Source organism: Mesocricetus auratus, unplaced genomic scaffold (assembly GCF_017639785.1).
Source record: "Mesocricetus auratus isolate SY011 unplaced genomic scaffold, BCM_Maur_2.0 Super-Scaffold_100006, whole genome shotgun sequence".
NCBI lineage: Eukaryota > Metazoa > Chordata > Mammalia > Rodentia > Cricetidae > Mesocricetus > Mesocricetus auratus.
The window spans coordinates 76060063-76079080 of NW_024429190.1; the positions used below are offsets into that span (position 1 = coordinate 76060063).

At 41.7% G+C, this 19018-nt stretch overlaps 1 protein-coding gene across 5 annotated transcripts in view; it reads right to left on the reverse strand.

The window, feature by feature from the left end:
* Wdfy3 (WD repeat and FYVE domain containing 3) overlaps window positions 1-19018 on the reverse strand; it is a 225667-nt gene that overhangs the window by 163579 nt on the left and 43070 nt on the right. For 4 of the 5 annotated variants that reach the window (XM_040747527.1, XM_040747525.1, XM_040747526.1 and 1 more), the window contains exon 3: window positions 5192-5290. The exons of the other annotated variant lie outside the window; for it this stretch is intronic. The gene's annotated coding sequence lies outside the window, so the exon portion shown is untranslated. The remainder of the gene's footprint in view (window positions 1-5191; window positions 5291-19018) is intronic. 5 annotated transcript variants of the gene reach the window in all.

Genomic DNA, 19018 nt, shown 5'->3' on the forward strand with positions numbered 1-19018 from the left:
ATCCCTTGGAGCTGGGGTTATAGGTAGTTAGAGCTAGGGTAAAGCACACAAGGAAAAGTCGTCAATCACCGTAGACCATACCTTGCTCAGCGTTAGTTAAATCAGATAATTGTCTCAGTTTTATAGTGCAAGAGAAAGAAACAGCACAGGTATGGGACTACCACACAGTGGGCAATCAATGTCTACTCAGAACAAGATCATAATTACAGCTAAGCAATGTGTGGTGTAGAGTTGGTGAAAAACTGATCCTGCATTGTTGCTGCTTTTGGTGATGTTTGCATCAAACCCAAGACCTATGAATGCTAGGCAAGCACTGAACTGTAAGCCACATCCTCATGCCCACCCTTCTGTTAAACCTGGACACAGAAGCCTACTGTGCAGCCCACATGGGCCTCACACTTGAGATCCCCCCCACAGCCTCTGCAGAAGGAGCCAGATGCATGCCCAGCGGAAGGTACCATTTTAATGAATTCAGGGATGCTGTGTTTCCAAGTTTTATATCCACAATGTGATAAACGTAGCAGGGACTGAAGGCCAGCATCCATTCTCCCCTGCTTCTGTAACATGCCATCATATACCACACAGACAAAATAGCAGGGGTTCCAGACTACACACAGGTTCTGCTTGCAATTTAGGATGAGCCGATCAAACTAACTTGCATAAGCTTTCTCAGGCAGAAGAGAGTGGAGACCACATGGTAAATGTTTTCAGCTGTGGGGCTATAGTTCCAGGACCTGTCACAGCTCTTTGGCAACAACTGCAGCTTCCTGAGGCAGCCTAGAGTGTATATCCTAGAACGAGGGCTGGCAAACCTTTCCCCCAAGAGCCAGATAATAGCTACTTTGCCAGGCAGTTTTTCTTATAAGTGCTTAACACTGCCTTTGTGGGGTGAGAGCAGGCACATGCAATAAGTAAGTGTGGCTATGCTCCAGTATAGATTATATATAGACATATACATCATTGGTTTTTTGGTGATATTTTTCAAATATTTTAAAATGGCAGTTTAGTCACAGTTCAAGTAACACACATATTGGGGCACAGGTCAGATCTGGCCTATAGCTTTGAGTTGGCCACACCTACAGATCTCTTGCCCCATACATAAAGCATGGTCAAGGGGAGCTGGAGAGATGACTCCCAGTTAGAAGGACATGCCATTCTTTTTATTTATTTATTAATTTTTTTTTTTGGTTTTTCGAGACAGGGTTTCTCTGTGGCTTTGGAGGCTGTCCTGGAACTAGCTCTTGTAGACCAGGCTGGCCTCGAACTCACAGAGATCCGCCTGCCTCTGCCTCCCAAGTGCTGGGATTAAAGGCGTGCGCCACCAACGCCCGGCAGGACATGCCATTCTTGCCGAGGACTCAGCTTGGCACCCAGCACCCACATGACAGCTCACAACTCTCTGTAACTGCAGTTTCAGGGGAATCTAACACCCTCGTCTGGATCTTTGGACACTGGGTGCAATTGTACAGGCAAAAAACACATATTCATAAGATGAAAATAAATCTCCAATAGAAAGCATCCTTAATGGTCTGTTCTATAGCACAGGACAGTCCTTCCCTCTGCTCCATGAGTCTATACAGCACTAATACTCCAGTAAAGCATTCCTGTTTAAACTGACTGGAATGGGGGCTATTTCTGCTATTCATAGTTCAACACATATATGTGTACTTCCTGACAAGCAAAACCCTGTTTTGGCATTAAACTTTGGGAATATACTGTAAAAAGCCTATTGTAAATTCATTGGGGGATGAATATAACCTTTAAAAATGAAATACAGCAGTTAGTAGTAGGGGATATTTGTTATGGAATAGTCTTTTTTGTACACTGTGAAGACTTTGCCAATGTGCCTTCTGTTTTATAATAAAAGAGCTGACAGGCTGGTAGCTAGGCAAGAGGTATAGATGGACAGCAAGACACAGAGGATACTGGGAAGGAGAGTGGAGTCAGAGGGGTTGCCAGTGAGTCATGGAGAGGAAACAGAAAGTACAGGATGAAAAAGAGGTAACACCACATGGCAGAATGTAGTTTAATATAAATGGGTTAATTTAAGTTTTAAGGCTAACTGGTAACAAGCCTGAGCTATTGGCAGAGCGTTTATAATAAATAATAAGCCTCTGTGTAGTTATTTGGGAGTGACTGCTGGGACACAGAGAAATTCCACCTACACACATGACTACATGACTATGACTCCAGCACTCAAGGAAGCATCAGAACCCCAAGGATCTCCCAAGCTGAGCATCATGATAAAAATAAGTAAAAGGGGGCCCCTGAAGTACTGGGTTGATTTTGTGTCATCTTGACACAAGCTAGAATCATCAGAGGAAGGAGCCTCAGCTGAGGAAATGCCTCCATGACATCCAGCTGTAAGGCATTTTCTCAATTAGTGACCAATAGAGGAGGGTCCAGTACATTGTGGGTGGTGCCGTCCCTGGGCTGCTGGTCCTGGGTTCCATTAAGAAAGCAGGTTGAGCAAGCCGATAAGCAGCACCCCTTCATGGCCTCTGCATCAGCTCCTGCTTCCTAAATCTAACGAGTTCCTTTCCTGACTTCCTTCAGTGATGAACAGCAATGCTGAAGTGTAAGCCTGATAAACCCTTCCCTCCCCAAACTTGCTCTTTGGTCATGGTGTTTCCTTGCGGCAACAGAAATGCTAACAAAAACTACCTTCAAATATCCATAAATCATCTCATAAATGTCACAGCTTCTACAATTGTCTCTTATGAGTCAGACTCAAAGTAGAGATCACATATTGGCTGATAGTGGCTGGTAATCTCTTCTCCCTGGACTCAGAGTTAGAATCCCCCACTTCTGTCAGAACCACTTAAATAACTTCTGCTGTTACTAGACAGGGCTTTGCTGTGACACCCCAGCAGATCTGGTATGTACTATGTAACTCAAACTGACCTTGAATCTGTAACCACACCCCATCTCAGCCTCCTAAGTACTGGGATTACAGGTGTGAACACTGACAACCCTCTCTGCCTCCTAAGATTTGCATTGCAGATGTGAACTGACCCCCCCCATACACACACACACACACACACACACACACACACACACACACACACCAGTTTTTTTAAGTAACTACAATGTTTTTGGTTACTAGGAAAAATGGGGTTAAAAGTATGTGTCTATTTAGAGCTTAGTTTTTGTTTTTGTTTTTCGAGATAGGGTTTCTCTGTGTAGCCTGGCTGTCTTAGAACTCACTCTGTAGACCACTCTGGTCTCCACATCACGGAGATCCACCTGCCTCTGGCTCCTGAGTGCTGGAATTAAAGGTGTGCACCACCACTGCCCTGCTGAGAGCTTAGGTTTGAAAAGGAAGGAGGAAAAATTGTCACCACCTTTGCTCTCTCAGCTAGTCACTCCTGCTGACTCCGGATGGAATCCTTTTCATCACCTACACGGTGTGATGCAGAGCAGGCTTACAGTTCCCAACCTACCAGTTTCCCTATTTGGAACACTGAAAAACTGCAGAACTACACACTTGTAACTAGTTTTTTAAACTTAGCAAGGAACCAGCACTGAATGTTCATCAGATCGCTGCATCCATAAAAATAGAAACTTGGACACTACAGTAAGTTTCTATCATGGTGTGTACAGTCAAACTACAAAATGATGAGGGGAGATAGTGTCAGGTTCCAAATGAAAATGAGAAAAGGCAAGCCATCCAATCAATGCAATATGTGAAATCAAAGTCAAACTGCACTGCAGTTACCACATGAACCATTTGTCAGCAATGTGCTGGGCTCTTTAAAAAGATGGTCACTTCCCTTCTTCTCAAATACAAGCAATTAATGATCCCTTTTCTTCATTCGTGCTGATTTTAGCTTTTTATTTCATTCCCAAAGACACTAAAGCGGTGAGTGCAAATATTTATAAGCAAGAATATACAACCCGCACACGTTAACTTCTGTTTCCTTGTTCAGTTAGAAACACTTTGGCATCCAAGCTCTCTGCCAGATGATAGTGACAGCAAAGTAAACAGACCGCTTCCTAGTGCCTTGTAAGGAAATGCAAAGATATATTAAATTCCTGTTTATGGCTAAATGTGAGCTACAGTAAACAATGGTATTTAAATTAACAAGATGCCACGGAAAATACTGAAGACATCAGCTAGCATCAGAAGTGACATCTGAACAATATCTTGGAAGTGTAACTCAAGCCCTTTCAATGGGATGGACCTTATGTCTAGTAAACAGACTATGAACCAAGGGAAAAAGCATGAGACATGATGCTGGCTCCTCTAAGTATTGACCCTGAGGCTACGATGAAGATGAGCCCAGCATAGGAAAGGCAGACAAAACCATCAGTAAAGGCTCATGTGTGAGGCTAACTAAAGTTTCCAAACAGTGTGTGGTGTCTGGTGGATGAATTTAATGCTATTTTGGTGACAAAGGTGGGGTAGTGGTGGGACAGGTGATGCCACTGACACAGGATCAACAATCAGGGAACTGGCAGCCTTTCAGAATCAAAGGATGAAATGCAGAGGACTCGGCCATCCACCTGTGCGGCTGCAAGAGCGCTCGTACCAGGAACTAAGCCAGAGAAAGAGCCTACTCTAGTGTTAAAGATCAAGAGGGACAGATGACTTAAATAGAGCATAAGAAGATGCAACGAAAAATTAGACCCTAGGTCTTGAGTTCAGGAAAGAGAAAGTTGAAGGATTCCCAAATCTCACATCCAAACCAAATCAGCAAAGGCCATCAACTCCAATTAAAACAGGGTTGTTTTCTATTTTCCTAGTAGGAAAAACTGTAAAACTACCACTAAAAATTTGAGAAAGTTTTCAGGTAAAGGTTTTGTTTGTTTTTGTTTTGGAATTTACCATAACCACAGGTTTTAAAATACAGTAATACAAAAATACACAGTGAAAAGAAGCCCCAGCAAGCCTCATGTCCCCTCCCAACATCACCAATTTCTTGGATATCTTTGCATACATGTTACACATCTATAAGTATACAGGTAAACATGAGCTACACATCTTCCTTTAAATAGCCTATTCAAATGTAATTTTTAAGACATTTTATAGTTCCTGAGATATTTCAATAATCAAATGTATAAAGGTAGAACCAAATCAATTTTAAAAGCCATTTCTACTCAAAAGTAATTCATCATCACAATTTACTAATAAATTCATTGCTAGTAAAGATTAAACATAAGCCCACTAATTTGTCTTCCAGGCACTGACCTTTAGGACATTCCTTGGATAGCTCGTTCTGAGTGTGTGAGCACAATGGGGCCCATCCCCAGATGGCACTTTACTCGGAACTTGAAATCTGGGCTCCAACTAGAAAGGGGAAGGGAGATTATGAATTAGTTTCTACTTTAGAATATTTTCCTCCATATAGAAAGCCACATCTTCTAGTTGCCTCAAGCCTACTAATTACTCCAGTCATACGAGCGGCTAAACACTGTACTGTGCACACCCTCTTCTGCCCAGGTCAGGAAGCCTGGGCTAGAGCAGTAGGCGAACATAAAAGCTTCCTTCCACAGGGTGGTGGTGGCGCACGCCTTTAACCCCAGCACTTGGGAGGCAGAGGCAGGAGGACCTCTGTCAGTTCAAGGCCATCCTGGTCTACAGAGCGAGTTCCAGGTCAGCCTCCAAAACAATACAGAGAAACCCTGTCTCGAAAAACCAAAAAAAAAAAAAAAAAAAAAAAAAAAGTTTCCTTCATTGCCTCTCACATGCACCAGGGTTGAGGACCATTGCCACAGAGATAAAACATCAGATTGTATGAAGATCATGCCTAGAATTCTAATCTTATTACTAAGTAATGTTCAAGTAAGTACAGGAACTGCACTTTTAAAATACTGAGGCAAAAATGGTTTGAAATCACCAGAGTGTTCCTAGTAGGGGACACAGTGACATAAGAGATTCTACTGTAGCATTCTATAGCTGTTCTCAAATTATCTTAACAAACATTAACAACCTGAGACAAACCCACATGGACACAGCAGCATAGAAGAGACAGAATCAAACACTGAAAACACCTTTAAATCTTGAATGACAAAGAGGTTACTTACACAGTGCCAAACAAAGCTCTATTACAAGTCATTATTGAACAGTAAGGTACTAGGACTATGAAATTCTACACAAACCTTTTTTACAGGGACTGTTACCTACAGGATTTAGGTGGGTTTAAGACTGTATTGTCCAATATGGTAGCCATCAGGTATATGTGGCTTAAGCTCATATTAATTTCAATATATTAGATAAGAAGTCCACTTCCTCAGTTTCATGAGTCATGTGTGAAGTGCAGCTAGTGACAATCCCATTAGATAAAATCATGCAGGACAATTCGGTTATTAAGCAAGTTACGCTGGGTAGTGTTAGCTTGGGAATAACTTCATTCTGATTTGTCAATATATTCTAGGGAAACAGTCTATGACGTTTAATCAATGTTCAAAGAAAATTAATTACATTAAACTGTCAGTACAATACATCAATCATCTATCTCAAGTCAATGGGAACCAGGAAAGACCTTACTTTTCAAAGTTACAAAATAAAATAAAAGTCTGTCAGTAGTAGCTTCGTACCCGACTACAGTCTCTGACCCCCAAGACAAGCAGGGGTGATTCCTAGAATTGCTCTCCCCTGACTCTGATGCTGTCACAGTCCTGGGACATGAAGAAAGAAGTAACAATGCTCATAACCAGATAGACTTTCTTTGTTTCACTCAGCAACTCCAATATCAGCAGCAGTCAGTATCCCCAAGACATCTGGCCTTTCTCTTTTAGCCTGAAACTGCTCTTTATGTCAAATGTAATCATAACCAAAAGCAGCACTCCCGACACAAATGGCCACCTTCCAGCAATAAGACTTAACACTGAAGGACCTTGTGCCAAAGACGTCATCAACTAGATGAGCTACTGTTATGGACTGACACAGATATTCCAGCTTTGGCTTCCACACTGAAAACATCTGGATTTGATAACAGAAACAAACATTCTGGCTGCTTCCAGGTTTCAGCCGCAGAGCAGCTGTAACTGACAGTGAGGGCTGCCTCTGTTGCCCGGATGGAGCCTGAGCACACCCTCGGAGAAGGGACAGTGTCCTCACGTGGAGAAGGAGGTAGAGGGAAAGATGAACTGTGTAGACTCCTGTGAAAGCTTTATCTACTCAGTGAGCTCTGCCTAATCACCTTCTGCAGCCACCAATGCCCAGTAGTTTCAATACCTAAAATTTAGAGATGATACATGTAAGCCACAGCAGATAGCTCAAAAAAATGAACTCTAAGTTCTGGACAAAGAACTTGAGTAGTTCCCAGGAAGAATAGAAAGTATAGCCTGAGTCTCTACATAATTGGCTAACTCCAGGGCATTAAATGGATATATTATGCTAATTTTTCTTTGGTTTTTCTGCAGTTTGATAGGTTGGTATCTAAGGATGAATATGAAGTCTGAATGTGGTTCCTGTTCCCTGTCAAACACGATGTGTTACTTATATAAACACTGTGATCATGTCATCTCTGAGTACCTTCCTTCTATTCTGAAGACCAGCTGTAAACACAAGGTGTGGTTTACACCAGGGTCTTCAGTCATTTTCACACATGCAAGTTTGCTCATTCTATCCTACTCTCAAAGCTCTTTCCCATTCCTGAGACGTTAATGGAGTTAGCACTTCATTCCACTGTACCAGGACACTCTCATAAAAGCAACATGGGGTGGGGGTGGGGTGCTCCTTCTGTCAGGCAATTGCTCTTCAAGTCTGAGGACTAGAATCCACACCCCTAGCACCCACAAAAGTGAGATGGGCACCCATAATCCTGGTACTTTGGGAAGGAGACAAAGGACCCCGGAGCCAGCTAGCCAACTAGAATGAGCAAGCCCTAGATTCAAGCAAGAGACTGGAGACTGATCAAGGAAGACATGCAGTATATATAAAACACATATATACTCATACACATGTGCACCACACACATGCAAACCTATTACATACTACATATACACATACAAAAGGAACTTCTAATTGTTACATATTTTATAAATCCAGTGAAATAAAATTTGAAAAATCATGAAAACCTCTCCCTCTCAGGTTTCCTACTGAGATCAGAAACAACATATGGAAAGCTTTTTCCTTGACACCAGAATATTATATGTATGATAAGTAGTTTCTCGGAGACTCCTTTTAGTCCCCATTCTCTATAAAGAAATGCTCACAGAATTTAAAAGTAAAAAAGCTAATTATGCTGTTGAATGAAAGGTACACACTGCTGAAATCAATCCACTTGACAAATATGTAGACTCATTAGCGGAGTCCACAGCAACTGGCATTTTGTGAGTTTGTGTGGCGGAGCACCAGTCACTTTATGGTTCCCAGTTAGTTAAAAAGAAAGTGTCAGTAGGCTCTCTGCATCCCGGCTGTGCTGAGGTAAGTAGCTTTGCTCCACCCCTCCTGCCACCGGGATGTTCTCACCTTGTACTAAGCCCTGTGAACTCCACTCACAGTGAAGACAGAATAAGTTCATCATGGGGGCAACACCATGGATGAGGTTGTCCTGGTGGGAGCATACAGTGAAGAGGCTGAGCTATTATTTCACAGAAGAACTTACTGTACCTTCTGTAATGGACGATGCAATTTACAGGGAGAAACACGACGGCCCATGGCTGCCTCCCTGCCATTTTCAGGCAAGCTCATCACTTGCTGAAATTCATCACACCATCCACATAAATAATGGCTGGATCCCCAAATCCAAACTACAGGTAAAAGGAAAGTATCTCATGCCAATTCCTACAGAATTCGAAGATGAAGACATGAATAAAAGTTCCCGACACTCACGCTCTTCAGGGAGAGTTGGTTTGTTGTGCAGGTGTGTAATCTCTGACACTTCAGAGATTATGACAGTCCTGAAACAACCGCCTGGCAACCATCCTGGAAAGCATGTCAATGAACTGCCATTATCTAGTCTCTGTCCAGACCAAATGGAAGGCTAGTGTCTGTGTCCTTACTTAAAGCTTACAACGGACATAAGGTCTTTGAAACAGAAGCTCGATGGAGGGGAAGGTGCAGACAACCTTCCCCAAGTCATGCAGTTTGAGTCAGCTTCTCATTTCTTTTGGGGGCCATGGGTTGTGATTTCAGTCTAACACCCCACCGATGAGTTTGAGTCCCTTGGGCATGAGGTTATTTGTTAGAACAGGGTTATTTTAAAATGAAGTCTAAGGTAATGACGGTTAAAAACTACCTGAGTAAAGAAACCGAATCATTCTCATGAGGCTAAGCAAGGCTTTAAGTTCTTAGGAAATTCCAGAAACACTGGCTGGGCATGGTGGCTCATGCCTGGAATCCCAGCACTTAGGAGGGAGCAGTAGGAAGACAAAGAGGTCAGGCTAAATAACTTGAGTTTAGCCTGGGCTACATGAGATAGATAGGTGGAAAAAGGAAGAAGGAAAGGGTGGGGGGCGGGGGAACACAGCACCAGCAAGTATTGGTTAAGAGTCCATCTCCTTTTTTTTTTGTGGAATTCTTTTATTATTTTTTTTTAAATTTAAATTAGAAACAAGGTTGCTTCACATGTCAATCCCAGGTCCCTCCCCCTTTCTGTCCCCTCCTCCGACACCCTCCCACCAACCCCACAATACCTCCTCATTTCCCCAGGGAGAGTGAGTCCCTCCATGGGGAGTGTCCATAGTCTGTCATTTCATCCAGGGCAGGGCCTAGACCCTCCCCCAAGAGTCCAGGCTGAGAGTACATCTCTCATTGTTGGATGGGCACCCAAAGTCCATTTGTATGCCAGGGATAAATACTGATCTACTACCCAAGGCCCCATAGATTGCCTAGGCCTTCTCCCTGACACCCACATTCAGGGGATCTTGATCAATCCCAGGCTAGATTCCCTGTTTCTGGGGGTTAAACCAGCCCAATCTTAACCCCTTTGCTCATCAGTCTTCCCTCTCTGTCACTGGATTCCTTGAGTTCAGCTCAGTGTTTAGCTGTGGTTGTCTGCCTCTGCTTCCATCAGCCATTGGATGAAGGTTCTGTTCCCCAGACTCTCTGGCCATGGGATTGTAGGCTGGCACTCCCCAGATCTATGTCTAAAATCCATATATGAGAGAGTACATGCCATGTTGGTCTTTTTGTGACTGGGTTACCTCGCTCAGGATGGTTTCTTCTAGTGCCATCCATTTGCCTTCAAATTCAGGATTCCATTGTTTTTTTTCTGTTGAGTAGTACTCCATTGTGTAAGTGTACATTTTCTACAGTTGAGGAGCATCTAGGTTGCTTCCAAGTTCTGGCTATTACAAATAATGCTGCTATGAACATAGTGGAACAGATGTCCTTGTTGTATGAACGTGCATCTTTTGGATATATGCCTAAGAGTGGAATTTCTGGGTCTTGTGGTAGGTTTATTCCCATTTTTCTGAGGAATCTCCATACTGATTTCCAAAGTGGCTGAACCAGTTGGCACTCCCACCAGCAGTGGAGGAGTGTTTGTTTCCCTTTCACCACAACCTCTCCAGCATAAACTGTCATTGATGTTTTTGATTTTAGCCATTCTGACAGGAGTAAGATGGTATCTCAGAGTTGTTTTGATTTGCATTTTCCAGATGGCTAGGGATGTTGAGCACTTTCTCAAGTGCCTCTCAGACATTTTAGACTCCTCTATTGAGAATTCTCTATGTAGTTCTGTAGCCCACTTTTTAACTGGGTCCTTTGGTGATTTTGGATATTTGCTTCTTGAGTTCTTTGTAAATTTTGGAGATCAGCCCTCTGTCAGATGTGGGGTCAGTGAATATCTTTTCCCATTCTGTGGGCTGCCTTTTTGTCTTGTTGACTGTGTCCTTTGCCTTACAGAAGCTTCTCAGTTTCAGGAGGTCCTATGTATTAATTGTTGACCTCACTGTCTGTGCTACTGGTGTTATGTTCAGGAAGCTGTCTCCTGTACCAATTTGTTCAAGGGTACCACCCACTTTCTCTTCTAAGTGTTTCAGGGTGGCTGGATTTATGTTGAGGTCTTTGATCCATTTGGACTTAAGTTTTGTTCGTGGCGATAGACATGGATCTATCCGCAGTCTTCTACATGCCAGCATCCAGTTATGCCAGCACCATGTTAAAGATGCTTTCTTTTTTCCATTGTATATTTTTAGCTTCTTTGTCTAAAATCAGATGTTCATACATGTATGGGTTAATATTAGGGTGTTCAATTCGATACCATTTGTCTGTCTATTTTTGTGCCAATACCAAGCTGTTTTCAGGACTACAGCTCTATAATAGAGCTTGCAGTCAGGGATGGTGATGCCTCCAGACGTTGCTTTGTTGAGCAGGGTTGTTTTGGCTATCCTGGGTCTTTTGTTTTTCCATACAAAACTGATTATTTTTCTTTCAAGGTCTATGAAGAATTGTGCTGGGGATTGCATTGAATCTGTCGATTGCTTTTGGCAGGATTGTCATTTTTACTACAATTGATCCTACCTATCTAAGAGCATGGGAGATCTTCTTTAATTTATTTCTTTAAAGTCTCAAAGTTCTTGTGATACAGGTCTTTCACTTGTTTAGTTAGCATTATCCCAAGGTATTTTATGTTGTTTGTGGCAATTGTAAAGGGTGATGTTTCTCTGATTTCTTTCTCAGCCCTCTTATCATCTGTATATAGTAGGGCTACTAATTTTCTTAAGTTGATCTTGTATCCTGCCACTTTGCTGAACGTATTTGTCAGCTAAGATTCCATCTCTTAAACTGGAGCTTGGCCCAGAGATATGGTCCAGGGGGTAGAGGCAATCGCTGTCAAGACTAAGGACCTGAGCTTAATTGCCAAAACTCATGGTGTAGAAGGAGAGAATGGACTTGTACGACCTTCACATGTAAGAACACACACATTTCCACATACACACAATCAAAAAATAAGCATAAAATAAAATTTATAAAAAGGAAAAAAAAGATTCCATCTCTTGCCTGTATATGGAGGAATCAAAATTTGTGAAATCAGCAAAACATGAAACGATGCTGGTACAAGCATTTTTATATAATTTATTCCACATTATATGTGAATTATTTATAGTATCATAAAGTTAACACGATTCTGTGTCAGCATTCACCTGTTTCCTCTGTTCATAGAGTGAATATTCTAAAGGATTTTAAACTTACAAAAAAATCCATTGAAATTAACTGGGACAAAAGGCTAGACATCTCAGTGAACCATGACACAATTAGAACAGCCATTCGGAAGCTGCAGAACTTTACAATGAATTTTATACTTTCATTATCAAATATATGTGTATGCACCATATTGAAATCTAGTTACCACTACCGAGGTATAAAGAGATGAAGCGGCCATGAGGGTTCTGTCCTTGTGAAGAAGTTAAAGTAACCACACAGTAGGCGTTTTGCTGTTGCACATGATGCCCTTTGCCACGTGATGTCATAGCATGGAAGCCATTGCTAGGTCAATTCTAGGACCTTGTACTGTTCAACTAGGTGAACTTAGAGCATTTATAAGTTATGCTGTTCCATGTACCTGGTACATCAGAAGAAAAATTGCTAAGACAGTAGTAAAGCAATCACCACAATGTCAGGTAACCAGCAAGTGTAGAATGTAACTCAGGCTGTTTGGCCCCCACAACAGCACCTTACATGTAACTTCACTGTATCACCTACAGGTTCAAAAACAATAATTTGATTGCAACCCTGATGATTAAGGCATGGAACTAAATAGAATAAACTGTTATCTAGGAATTTGGGTTTCCCTCTTTTAGGTTACTAATCTTATTAATAAAATAATTTAGAGCAAGACACGCAAGGAAACTAGAAGATTTTACTAGAGTTTGAAATTTGACCTCGGCAAGTGCCAGATGATGGAAGAGAAAGGTGTGCCTTTCCGTTAAGGGTCCACACGAACAGAAGGTTCGGTGAGGGAGCCACCAGGGTTACAAGGGAAATGGAGGATGTGTGGGGGGGGGAGTTTTGGAAGTTAGTGAGAAATCACAGAGCATCACAGAAAGCATGCCTAAGCCAGTGTCTGAAAGGAGGAAAAGTCAAAGTCACACTAAAAGTCAACAGGTCACAGGGTGGAGGCTCTGCAGACCACTGCATAGGGAGGGGCTTAGTATATTACTGTATTAAGGGGATAATTACTCCTTCCATCTCCTTAGCACGTCTTCAAGTGAGTCAGCTTTCCTGGGGAGTAGACACCTGGACAGATGATTGACAGGCCCAGCCTGTAGAACCATCAGAAGTTTCTGATTATCTATAACCCTCCCAATCTATGGTGTTTTTGTTAGTGCAACCCATACAAGACTAAGGCCTTTTATACGAAAACTGGGTCACTTTCGTGCCACACTTACCAAGGACAAGGAGAAAACAAATGGAAAAGCATGGCATGACCTTTAAAATTATACCCTTACTTTACAAAAACATAAATTGACTCAGATCTCATGTATAGAGAAGCATAGCTTGAGATATTTCATCAAATCAAAGACTTTATGAGCTGGTGACTTTGTTGTTTATGCACTATGAAACACAATGTTAATTCAAAACTCACACAACAACCATATTTGTTAAAGGATGTATGATAAACATGGTACACACCTGTAATCATAGTATTTGGGGAAGTAGAAGCAGGAGAAAAAACAGTCTCTAAATGACTAAATAAATAAGATGAGATATATTCTATTTTCAAAACTCTTAAATTGTGATCAAAGGCTGGATGTCTTAGAATTAACCGTATTCCAAGTCACTCTGAAATGATGTAAGCAAGGTTATATGATACATCCACTGAGCAGGATTTCCTATGAGGAGACAAGAGCTGTTAACAGAAGGGAGGGTTGTGGACAGTGACTAGAAACTAGAAAGGACTGTCTACTGTGGGGCTCTTTCTGCACTAAAAATTGACGCTTCTATTTAAGATGAAAGAAGGAGACGTGAGAGATGATGGGAAAGGAAAGCAAAGACAATTAGAAACGCATCAGGCATCTTATCTACACGGAACAACTGTCCAACCTGACATCTGACACAGGACACGTAATATGAAATTGAGTCACATTAATAATTATTACAAAGCTTAACACATAGATGTAAAACTAATTTGATGACAAAGTTTTAATTTGCCCTATTCATCAGACTTCAAAAATATTTCAAAGCAAGCCTTTAAGACTTTTGCCCTTTAGGTGGCAGCCTTGAAAGTTGCTGCATCAGAGTTATTACAGGCAGCCAAAAGCATGAGAAAAATGAAATATGATGATTGTTTCAGAAACAGTTTCATACATGAAGCCTATCTCCCCACCTGCTATCTAAAACCACATGTGAGGGGCAGCTATGGTGGCACAAACCTTTAATCCCAGCACTCAGCAGGCAGAGATAGATCTCTGTGAGTTTGTGGGCAGCCTGGGCTATATAGCATGTTCCAGGCCAGTCAAGGTTGCATAGTAAGACGTCGTCTCAGAAAACAAACAACAAATATAAATCACATGAGACAAGGGAGACAATGAGTACTGGATAGGACATCTGATCCAGACACAAAATGAGAGCAAAGAATGGGAAAATAAATGATTATTTTATATTTACTATGAAGGGACCGATGTCATACAACTAGGAAGTGGCTTTGCTACCTGCTCACTCAACAGAACGTCAATGGGAACACTTAAATCTCTCTCATGTACTACACAACTAAAAACATTTTTTAAAAAAGAAAAAGAGCCAGGCGTTGGTGGCACCTTTAATCCCAGCACTTGGGAGGCAGAGGCAGGCAGATCTCTGTTAGTTTGAGGCCAGTCTGGTCTACAGAGTGAGTTGCAGGACAGCCTCCAAAACAACACAGAGAAACCCTGTCTCATAAAAACAAAAAAGGAAGGAAGGAAGGAAGGAAGGAAGGAAGGAAGGAAGGAAGGAAGGAAGGAAGGAAGGAAGAAGAAAATACACATTTTATTGTGGCATGGTTTTAACTGTCAACTCGGCATTGCCTAGAATCGCCTGGGGAGTTTCAGTGAGGGTCTAGATTAGGTTGACCTGTGAGCAGTGCTGGGGGTGGGGGTGAGGGGATTGTGTTAATTGAGCTGGGAAGGCATGCCCACTTAGGGTAGCATCATTCCCTAGGAAGGAGATTTTGTGTGCATGCACAGAAAATGAGCCGAGCACTAGCTCACATGCATTAAAAGCTGTCTGCTTATTTCAGCAAAGTGAAACTAACACCTGCTTCGTAGCCCTTTCACCCTGGATTTCCCTGTGGTGATGCACTACACCCTCAAATTCTAGGCCAAAGTAAACCCTCCCCCTTAAGTTGCTTTTGTGGGGTTACTGTATCAGAGCAACAGGAAAATAAACTTACATACTTCTGTTTATGTGTATGCATGAATCAAGCACACTTTCCATGCAGTCATTTCTCAGTGTTCATAAAATGATTGCAAACATGCATGACTCTGTCGTGCACAAGCAAAGCTGCAATACTTAGGGCCAGTGTGACCCACTCTAGAACTTTAAGGATCCATATCTCTTCCCAAGCCCCTGAATTCCAGGACTGGGTGCGTTCCTCTCTAGATGATAGGCAGACTGAACACAGTCAACATGTTCAAAATACACTCACGGTTTCTCTCTCCCAACATCCAGTCTCACTGAGAGACAGCACCGTTCATCTATCTGCTCTAGCCATAAGCCCAGGAATCACCGTTTTCTCTCCTTCACGTCATCTGAAGTCCCATGTCTACTGATGACATCCTCAGCTCTGTCCTTCCTCCTTTCCTGATCACAGCCATGTCATCTTTTCTTTGGTTTTCCAGCCCCTCTCCTGTTTGTCTTTTCTTGCTTTCGTAGCAAGCTTCCTCTGGTTAAACAGAAACTACCTGGTACATCTAAACCTGCCAATAGCTTGCAGAGCACTGACTAAATTCCACAGGCCTATTCATGACTCAGTCTGATCTCTCCCTACCTCCCTCACTGCATTCCACTCTGGCTGGACCTCTCCCAGAGTCCTTTCACACACCAACTGTTCACACCACAGGCCTTCCTGGCACAGAGCTCTCCGGTCTCAGCTTTAAAGTGCCCCACACTGATGGTGTTTCTGACAATGCAGGTGTACCTCTCCCCCATCTTTTGTTACCTCAACTCCCTGTGTGTTTACACACTCACCAATATTGGTAACTACCTATCCATTAGTCTAACCACTCACCAGATTATGAACTCCAAGTAGACAGAACATGCCTGTCTTGTCACTAATACTTAGTGTCTAGTAAAATGCATGACATACAGTAAGGAATCAAAATTTTCTGAATGTGCAAGAAATTAAGGCTTAAAGGGCTTTAATTTTTGTTTATTATAAACTGTTATATGCTACAAAGTTCTTAGAAGTACATAAGTGCTTTTCACAGATAGACATGTTCATCTTAAACACATATGGAGGATTTTGCATAGTACTCTTTTACAGGCAACACAGTTGACTTTCACATTTCCAGAATCTCAGTGAAAAAAAATGAAATAAAATTATAAATATTTAGGTAACAATCCAAATAACTACATTTATATGTAACCTGACTACTTTGCATAATGAAAAAGCAAGCAAAATATTTTAATAAAATCATTCATTAAAACTGTCTAAAACTATTTATACCTGGACCATTGTTTTTAATATCAAGAAAATGATCCGTTGTGGTAGGGTCTAAAAACAAAAGTATAAATTACTGTCTATTGTGTGTTGGCTATAAAATATATGCACCGACTCCTTTATACTCCTTCTTTTGGAGTCTAGTTATCCTCTCCTTACGTGTAGCTCACTCCCAGGACATGCGTCAAAGGAACAGGATGCAGCAGAAGTGATGACGTATGGCGGCTTCCTGTGGCTCTCTATGGAACACCATTTGTTCTGAAGGAAGCCAGCTTCCATTCTGGGTGGACACATAAGCAACACTATGGAGGGGACTGTGTGGCAGACAGCAGGCTTCCTGAAGACATGGTAAAAACCTGAGGCCTCTGTCAACAGCCATGGGTATGAGCCATCCAGAAATGGAGTCCCACCCAGGTCACACTTTAAATAATCTCTTAAGACAGAAGCACTTGGACAGGGATACACTCAGCTAACCCCATCCTTAAAGCCCGACCCACAGGACCTGGCATAATAGTTGGGTGCCTTTCTAAGTTGGCAAATCTGAATAACATCATTAGATGACTAACACACATGTATTCATTTAATAAATACTGACCTGCGCCACCTTGTCCTGCTTTCCACTATTACATCCTATGGAAACAGTAGGCGCATGAGACACCATCAAAGAGGGGAAGAACCATTGCTGTGTGGGTGCTCCAAAATTATATAGATAAATGCCAGGTCTGCTGCTCACATCTAAACTCTCAGTACTTGGAAGGCTAAGTTGAGACTTGCCATAAGTTTGAGGCCATTTTGAATACACGGTCAGTACCAGGACAACCAAGAGTACATAACATGGCCTTTTACAAAATAAACCATAATAGTAATAATAAATATATAAATAAAATGAAATAAACAAATACAAAAGCTCTCCTAAAATAAGGAAGACACTACATAAAGTTGCAGAGGACGGTGGGGAGAGTAGCTCTGAAAGGACAGTAGAAGGAAGAGAGGGGGATGGGAGACATGAGTTCTGGTAAGAAAAGCTGCTGCACACCAGACATCTGGTCTGGCCAAGATGACCGGAGCACACAGGATTTCAAAGACAGAGTATGATTTGTAGTCCACAGTGAAGTACAGAAGAGGGCTCTAAGAGGCATTTCTAAAGCAGGCAGCTAACCAGACTGTAGCCACCACCAATGGCCTGCACCAGCCAGGGCAGCACATGGATGCAACATGTGTAGAAAGTGTAAACACAGCACTAATTAAAAGTTAATGTCACCAGTTTCTCAAGAACTCTAAAAATTCAAATCCCTCCAAAAAAAATCTTGATAGGAAAATAATCAGCCCAGGTGGTGGTGGTACACACCTTTAATCTCAGGACTTGGGAGGCAGAGGCAGGTGGATCTCTGGTCTACAGAGCAAGTTCCAGGACAGTCAGGATTGTTACAAAGAGAAACCCTGTCTCGAAAAACCAAAAACAAAGATAAAGAGAGAAAGGAAAAAAAAAAAGAAAAAGAAAACATTCAGATGAAAGAAAGTATTAATTGGTTGTTTTTAAAGGACCTATTAAAAGCAATAGTCAGTGGCTGGAGAACTGGCTCAGTTGGTCAAAGCCTGTGAACCCATGTTAGAACTAGATGAGTATCAGCAGTGTCTGTAATCCCACCTAGTCTTCTATGGAAAGATGAGAGTTATGGGCCAAAGCCCCCGTGTTTACAGCAGAGAAAAACAACAAAGAATGTGGGAATGGACAACTGAGGTGACTACATGCATTCACATGAATACACACACACACACACACACACACACACACACACAGTAAAGAAAGCTAAATACAACAAAATTATGTTAATATTGATATAATGGTGGACACACACACACCAGTACAGCAGTACATGAAGCCCAGGAAAAACACTTCACATATATAGCCAATGGTTTTCAACAGGGAAACTATGACCATTTAACAGGAAAAAGACAATCTACTTAAATTAAAAACAAAAACTTACAATGAAAAATGGGAATAACCACATAAAAGTTAACTTCTAATAAACTACAGATGTAAATTTTTAAGATGAAGCCATAAAACTTAAACAAGCAAACAAGGCTAGACCATCATGATCTTAATTCTGGCCATGTTTTGTTTAAAATACATCACCTAAACAACAAGAAAACAAAAGATATACTAGAAACACAGATCTTCAGCAAAATTCAATTATTAAACATATCAAAGGATCTCACCAACAAAGCAAGAAGGTGGAGCACAAGAAAACCAGTAGTAGAAACAGTAAGTGTGCAAACCTCAGTTGAGGGGCACTAGACTGAAAAGGCTTGGTTACACAAGACACACACCGGAGCTCCATGGTCTGGCAAATGGTGCAAAGCCAATTTCCCTCTGTGCTGTTTCCTCCTCATGAACGCTGGCGTTCTACACACATGAATCAATAGCTGGCTTCATAATCCACTAATCTGTAAATTACAGCTGATGCTTTTAACCATAAAACCAG